The sequence below is a fragment of the Lontra canadensis genome, unplaced genomic scaffold (genome assembly GCF_010015895.1).
Source record: "Lontra canadensis isolate GAN:19392208 unplaced genomic scaffold, GSC_riverotter_1.0 scaffold4, whole genome shotgun sequence".
Classification (NCBI taxonomy): Eukaryota; Metazoa; Chordata; class Mammalia; order Carnivora; family Mustelidae; genus Lontra; species Lontra canadensis.
The window spans coordinates 23,193,603-23,201,740 of record NW_022630998.1 but is presented as its reverse complement, the minus strand read 5'-3'; positions in this window follow the sequence as shown (position 1 = coordinate 23,201,740).

Genomic DNA, 8,138 nt, shown 5'->3' with positions numbered 1-8,138 from the left:
TTTCTTCATTTTTCCAACTCATTAGAATGTACAAACATTTCCCAGTGTATTGAGCAGTTGGATTTGTCACATTTTAAACAAGTTCATGAGCATATATGAGTAATGAACCTTTCCTTTTAGGACATCAGTGCTTGGTATTCCACTGATAACTAGAGTTTGGATTTTTTTTTTTTAATTTTCATTTTTTTCTCTTTATGTGCCTGACTGGAATGAATAATATGTGTTTATCTTAGGCATATGTTGTTTTCAGCCAAATTCATTGCTAACTGGTATGGTAAATCTCACTAATTTTAAGTCCTATTTTTATATCATTTATAGTAAGTATTCTTGGTTTTGGTTAACAAGTAAAACTGTCAGCAAACAAATGTGGATTGTGCAGCAGTATTCATAGAGGATAGATGCTATGGAGAGTGATGACTGATGATCATTCAATGGATTATTTGCTTTGCTTCTTTGGTGATACTTTCTGTTGGTGAATTTTGAAGAAATGAATCATTTTCTCTAGCTTTTACAGCATAGCTACTTTCTAATCAACTTGTTTTTGTTTTTACCTTGTATCTGGGGAGCAGTACCTCCTGAGGTAAAATTCTATAATGAGCCAAATCTTCTTCCCTGGTGCAATGGTTCGAAAACTTTAGCGTCTATCAGAATCATCTGGAGGCTTGTTAAAATACAGACGGCTGGGCCTCATCCCCAGAGGTTTTGATCTGGTAGGTCAGGAATGGGGCTGCACAATTTACATTATCACATGGGTTCAGAGGTGATGGTAATATTTTGGCCTGGGAACCACATTTTGAGAACCACTCCTGCTGTGCAACTCTGAATGCCTGTCCTTTGGTCAGTCATCTTTATGTCTCAGGGGAGACAGTGAAATGTTCTACTGTTTGTTGAGACAGGCTTCAACCAGCTCCAGGTCACCCAAATTCTTTCTATTTTGCTACAAAGCTTAGGCACTTAACTTAGGTGTTTCTGTCTTTTAGACTTTCCATTCCCATTGCCAACTGTGTCATGAAAGGTCTTTTTTATTTTCTCCATGTGGTGTGGTTGGTTTAAAAACAAAAAAAAAGTAGCTCCCTTTTCTTTTTTATACCTGAAGATAAGCACTCAAGTCCTTTTCTCTTTATGAATTTCAGGTAATCATTTGGAAAAAAAGAGTTTAAGGAGGTAAATACATTGGAGAAAGTTCCAAAGTTTGCAAATTCTCCTAGCAGTTATCTCTAGTCCATATTTCCAAACTCTCTTTAAAGTGTTGGCTGGAAGCCTTAGTGTAGTTTTTTCTTGGGTTTTGTTCCCAAGGATGGAGCTCAGCAAAGGTCAAACGCCCTTCTGATCTAACCGTGTGGTGTTTTTCTTTCATGAGACCTCATCAAGGAAGAGCAATAGTATCTCCTTGATTTAAGTGAAAAAATGTAAATATCTATCTTTGAGGACATTTGGGTTTCTACCTTACTTGAAAATTATTATCCATTTGGCATTATGTCTCTGAAGGGTCATCATTTTTTGAAATAATGTAATGAGTGGTAAATACAACTTTAGAGCCAGACAGTTTGGATCGAATCTTGGTTTTATATTTTATTAGCTATATGACCTTGCATACATCAAGTAACCTGGCTGAGCCTTCCGTTTCCTCACTTGTAAGTTGGGAACGATAATAGTTACCTCCTAGAGGTAGTTACTTGAGACAACAGTAAGACACTTAGTATAAAACCTCAGAAATACTGTTGGCAGCTATTTTTGTTGGAAGTAATAATAGTATTTGTAAAAAATATTACAGTCCTAAAATGTTAGGAATACTCAATGACTGTCTTCTAAATAGACACCTAAAATTACAGAATCTCACGAGACCTCCGAGGAACCTTCTCTTGATCCTTGCTTCAGCTCTTGAGGAATTACTATATGCTGGTCGCTGTGCACTCTTTAATTTATAGTACGATTGATTCTCTGAATAAACACCGTTGGGGCAGACTACTCACAGTACTCACTACTCACAGTCTCAAATGACCAAAGTCATTTGAGAGGTAGGGAAGTAGAACACAGACTCAAAAGAATGCCATGTGATTATAGAGGCAGAAATCTGAGTGAGCTCTAGGAAGAGGCAAGAAAGGACCCTCCCCAGAACTTTCAGAGGGAGCATGGTTGTGGTGACATCTTAATTTCTTTTAGCCTCCAGAAATGTGAGACAATAAAGTTCTGTTTTTTAAAGCCCTCCAAGTTTGTGGTAATTTGTCATGGAAACCCTAGGGAACTAATACACTTGGAATCAGAGGTAGTGTGTTTGCCTTTAGATAATTCAGGAGGAGATGTATTGCCGCTATTATTTGTAGAAAGTTTGATATGGAATCATGGCACTTACTTTGTTCCTTGTGCTCATGGGACCAAAGTCCATCATTCTTCTTTTTAGGGAAGGCAGGAGCTGGAGCAAAGAAAAATGAGCATTAAAATCAGGTTGAAACTGGAGGCATCAAAGTTCAAAAGGCACAGAAAAGGACAGTGGTATGGGACTTCTCATATTTGGGGATGGGGGAAAATCTTCAGGAGAGTATTTGAGACTCTGGACCAAAGTGGGGTCCTAAGTTGAGGCTGAGGGTTGATGAGAAAGTATATGATTGAGAGAAAATAAGATAATGACCAAATGGGACACCTCCCAAAAGGCATTTCTTCACTCCCCTCTCTTCATGTCGTAAGTACATTTTTTGTCAGATACAGTATGTCTATTTGTAAATTTTGAATGCATTTTAGAAAATGTTCTCCTCAGTCAACTGCTCAAACCATCTGTAAAGTTCTATGGAATTACTACAAAAGGTATCCTTTCCTCAAAACACATGACTTCCATCTGTTCAGATAAATTTCATAATAAATATACAAATATGTAAAATCCACATGAAAGTCAATGTTGTCAGGTCATATGTAGTCACTCTACACTGTATAATCCAAGCAGTCTATATAACTGCATGGTCGTTTTACCTGGCACATTCAGATTGCAAGAATATACAGAAAAGAATGTGTCAGTCAAAAGGGGTTGGTCGGCTTACTCCACAATAGAGAGTCCCTGGAAAAAACTGTTAACATTGTTCATCCAGTCATTGTTCTGGGGAGTCAGCTTTGTGGATTTGTTTGTCCCTACTGTGCAATAGTCACATTACACTAAGTTGCTGTGGCATTCTTTAGCATCTAATTCATTCTACAATTTTTTGTATCGATTGGATGCTCACCTGTTAATTGTAATTTGACCTCTATGACTTGGGCTGGCCCGGCCCACCAAGTGGTTGGTTCCCTGTGATTGTTTTCTCTCACTTAATCCTTAAGTTTGCCCTCTGGTACCAGTGTAGTTATTGCTCTCTTGTTGAAGGATGGAACCACTCTGTCTTCTGACCTATTGGATTTCATGGTCTTTGGTAGCATTCTCTTCCATGTTGGTTGTTGGACAGGCACTGCCCTCACCTCCTTGTTGTGTGGCCTTCTCTATATGGCCCTTTCTATATGTGACCCACAAAATGGGAGCTTGCATCTTGGAAGGCAGCAAGGGAAAGAATCTCCTATCAAAATGGACGCTGTAGTCTTAAGTAATGTAATCACGTGCATCCCATTATCTTTACCATATTCTAGGTAATTCTGGTTAGAAACAAGTCACAGGTCCCACTCACACTCAAGGTAAGGAGATTATACAAGGGTGTGAATAGCAAGAAGCAGGGATAATAGACTTTTTTTTTTTTTTTTAGAATCTTTGCACCAAAACTAAGAATATATCTGTTTAAGTGCAGTTTACACTTCCTAGCCTTCCTGGTAGCTGGGGTGGCTCTAAGTTTTGGCCAATGGGAGGACAACAGAAATAATGGGGTGGAAGTTGTGGAATCTATTTTAATAAAGAAGTTTTTTTGTCATCCATTCTGCTCTGTCTCCCCCTTCCTGCAAATGGCAATGTAAATATGGTGCTAGGGAGTGGTGTTGATCCTGCAGATGAAGATAAGTAACCCTAGGAGGTTTCTGCAAGACAAGCAGCAGGAAAAGACTGCCTCCCTGGATAAACTTGTAAGCAGAGCCCCTTTGCTGGCCCTGAAATGCTTGCTTCTGGACTGTTAAATGAGAGTGAATAATCTTCTTAGCTTCTCTAACTATATTTTGGAGATTCTTTGTTACAGCAATTTAACTTATACCTACTTAGCTCATTCTATAATGAGTGTCTTCCTATAGTGGGCCACATGGCACTCTCTGAATAATGGGAACCATTCATGGAACAACCTCAGTTGGTGGTAGGGTATGCAGACAACAAACAACATACATTGACTACAAGAGACTTCACATACTTTTTTTTTTTTTTGTAGAGGCTCTTTCTTTCTTTCTTTTTAAAGATTTTATTTATTTGAGAGAGAGGAAGAGTGTGAGAAAGAGAGAGAGAGAGAGATCATGAGCAGGGGGTAGAGGTAGAAGGAGAAGCAGGCTTCTTGCTGAACAGGGAGCCAAGTGTGGGACTAGATCCCAGGACTCTGTGATCATGGCCTGAGCCAAAGGCAGATGCTTAACAGACTGAGCCACCCAGGCACCCCCGAGACTTTACATACTTTTATATAAAAGGAGAAAAAGAAAACTTTTATGTAAGAGGAAACGTTACTTTAAAAAGTACTTGTAGAAACAAAACCTAGTTTCTAATATTAATTCTTTCGGCATTGTTAAGGATTAAAGTAAATAATTTCTTTAATAGATAACTGTTCTAACTACCTATTACTACACAATGAATTGTTCTAAAACTTAGGACTTAAAGCAACAGGACTTATTTTATACTTTTTTCTTATGATTCTGGGTTAATTGGATTCAGCTAAGTAGTTTGTACTTAGGATCAACATTCAGTGGTATAGTCAGATAGTGGCTGGGCCTGGATTATCCCCAGGTTCACTCACTCACTAGTCTGGAGGTTGATGCTGGCTCTTGGCTGTGACCTCAGCTGGGGCCGTTGGCTAGAACACCTTCACATGGTTCTCAGTGAGGTCTTCCCTCTTCCTTAGGACATGGTGACTGGTTCCAAGAGGAAGTATCCCAAGGGGCTCTGGTAGAAACTGTATTATCTCTTATAACTTCTCTTTTGAAGTCACATCATTTCTGCCATAACCATAGGCCAGCCCAGATTAAAGGAGGAGGAGACATATACTCTCTCAGTGAGAGGTATGATCTTCCAGGGTCACAGTGTAAGAAGAGCATCCGGAGTGGGAGGTTTTGTGGTCATGTTGAAGGTACTGTGAGTCACAGTCCACCCTTTGGCCATAGCTATTTATATCCCTCCTGTGTGCTCAATACACTTATCCCTTCCCCTTCCACTGAGTCTTATTCCATTATGGCATTTGCTCGAAGTCCAGGATCTTGTCATCAAAATCAGGCCTATGGGCTGTGAGGCTTCTTAAATGTGGTTGCTGGGGGTATACCTTCTTGTGTCCCATTCCTCTCAATTTGAACTCCTAAGAACTAAAGAGACCTATCTTCCTCCCACACCCCACATACAGCTGTGGGAAAGTTTCTCTAGGGTAAAATGAGAAGTTAAGCAGTTAATGATTTTCAGCATATTTCCAGAGCTTGGATTAGGGCTCAGTCCATTTGCCTGGTACGTATTTGTCATAGCTATTGGTCCTAACCTCTGAGCTTTTGGTTCTGCTCTCAAAGCCTTCCTTTTCTTTTTCCCAATAAGAAATCTCGAGTTTGCAGTGGGATAGCCTCAGCCTGCTTCTTGCCTGCGAAAGAGTACAGGTTCAAAGTCCTCTTTTTATTTAGTATTTAGTGTTTGTCCTTCCTAGTCCAGCTTGGCTGTGGTTCCACCAGAATAATTCTCTTAAAAACATTGTGTGCTTGTGTGTGTTTAAATGTATCACTTTACAATGCCATTTCTTCAAGCTAGGCACTTCTTTACCTTGGGTCCAGTATGACTTGTGTTGTGGGATGATATCCTTTAAGGGTTTTTTTTTTTTACTTTTTAAAAATTTTTATTTTATTTTATTTTTTATAAACATATAATATATTTTTATCCCCAGGGGTACAGGTCTGTGAATCACCAGGTTTACACACTTCACAGCACTCACCATAGCACATACCCTCCCCAATGTCCATTCCTTTAAGGTTCTTAAAGGCCTAATATTTTACTGAGAAGATGTGCAGAGAATACTCCCACAATCCTTGAAAAGCTTTTGGTCTGATTGGAAGGTTCTGTGAGGTACCACCTTAGATCTTTCTAAAATCATAATAAAGAACTTACCACCATGCCCTCAATTTTATTTTTCAACCCTGTTTTCCTGATAGTGTACTGGATTTCATCTCCACCCAGAAAGTATTTTTAATTTTAGAATCATTTGCTATCTAGAGAGGCTGAGAATATGAAATAGTTTTATTTTCAAGCCCAGCAAGTCTTGGATCCTTTGTTTAGCAGTTCATTGTTTAGCTTTTCTCTGTCTTTTGCATTTTATCGTAGGTAGTGAGAAGAAGCAAGGTGGCAATTTCAATATTCTGACTGAAATCTCCATTAGCTAGATCTTGGAGTTCATTAGGTACATTTCCTATTTCCCACATGACCATAGGCAATAGTGCTGCCATACTTGACCCTCTATGTAACAAGGGAGCCCTTTCCTATTGTTTCCAATGACATTTCCCTTATTTTGGCTGAGCCTTCGCTGACAGTCCCCTTGAAGCCCTCTAGGCTTCTGGAACACTTACATGGAGGCTCTTTAGGTTTCCACTCACAGTCTCCTTAACAGTCTCCCACTTTCTGCTCACAACCTGGTCCTATAGAAAATGCTACATGTTATAGGATTTTGTTATGGTGGTGCCCCACTTCTGGGTATCAGAATCTCTCCTCAGTACTTACTGTTCTGAAACAAACCATTCCAAGGCATGATGGCTTAAGAAAACATTATTACCTCTAATGGTTCTGAGGTGGACTGGGCTCAACTAGGCAATTCTCAGTAGAGATTAGTCTTTTGGTGGCAGTCAGGTGGTGGGTAGGGCTAAGATCTCAGTGCAGGCTATTTTTGTGGTAATGTTGGAAAATTCAACCCGACACAATAGCTGTATCATAGTAGTTAAAATTTAAAATCTTTTAGAGAAACCCTCTCTGGTTAATTACAACACACAGAACTTATTGAAAGTATAGTGTGTGAATTATAGTACTGATGGAATGTCAGGAAAACCAGACTCAGAAAATGTGAACCAAAAAGCCAGTAGAAGGTAATGACAGTGTTGCACTGGTTGAAGGATGGAAGAAGAGTAGGACACAGTCATCAGAGCAGGAGAATCTATAAAAAAAAAATTCTTTTCCTTTAAGGTATCATTCATTAAAAGCTTTCAGAAGATCAGATATATGCAGAAGTTTTATTTTATTTAAAAAATACTTGATTTTGAGATTAATGATTGGTATTACCAATGATTACCAATTACCAATGATTGGCATTACCTCAGAATATTGAATAAGATGAAAAGCAAAATCTCTTTCAATAATTAGTTTCTGGTCTAAATAATTTTAACCAGTGATTTAAAGTGATATTTGTTTTATTAGGTAAGTTCTTTCAATAGATTATAAACAGCTTTGCTGTTAGACCAGAAAAATGTTTTTCTTTATTTAAATATGAATGGGCTTATAATTTTTAGACTGATTAAGTTATTATGGTTGAGAACTCTATTTTGACTTTCATGCTGGTATTTTAATGTTCTGCCAAGATAGAAAAGTGAACGTGTGCAAAATCAGATTTTAACCAAATAGAAGTGTACGTACAATGAAAACTTATAAATTTGAAAAAAAAAAAACATACTAGGACTATGGTAGCCAGCCTTCATGATGGTCCTTGACGATTTTTACCTTTGTATTTAAGACCTTATGTAGTCCCCTTCTGTATTGTGCCAGGTTTGGTAGTGTGACCAATAATAGACTGTGGTGGAAGTGCCAGCACATGATTTTCACATCCAGGTTGTAAAGGACTGTGCCTCTTCTGCCTTGTTCTCTTGGATTAGTCACTCTGGACAAATTCAGCTGTCATGTCATTAGGACATTTAAGGAGCCTTTAGAGAGTTCCACATTAAAAAGATGGATAGGTTCTTGCCATAAGAGTCAGCAACAACTTGCTAGTCACCTGAGTGAGCCATTTTGGAAGTGGATCCTTCAGCCACAG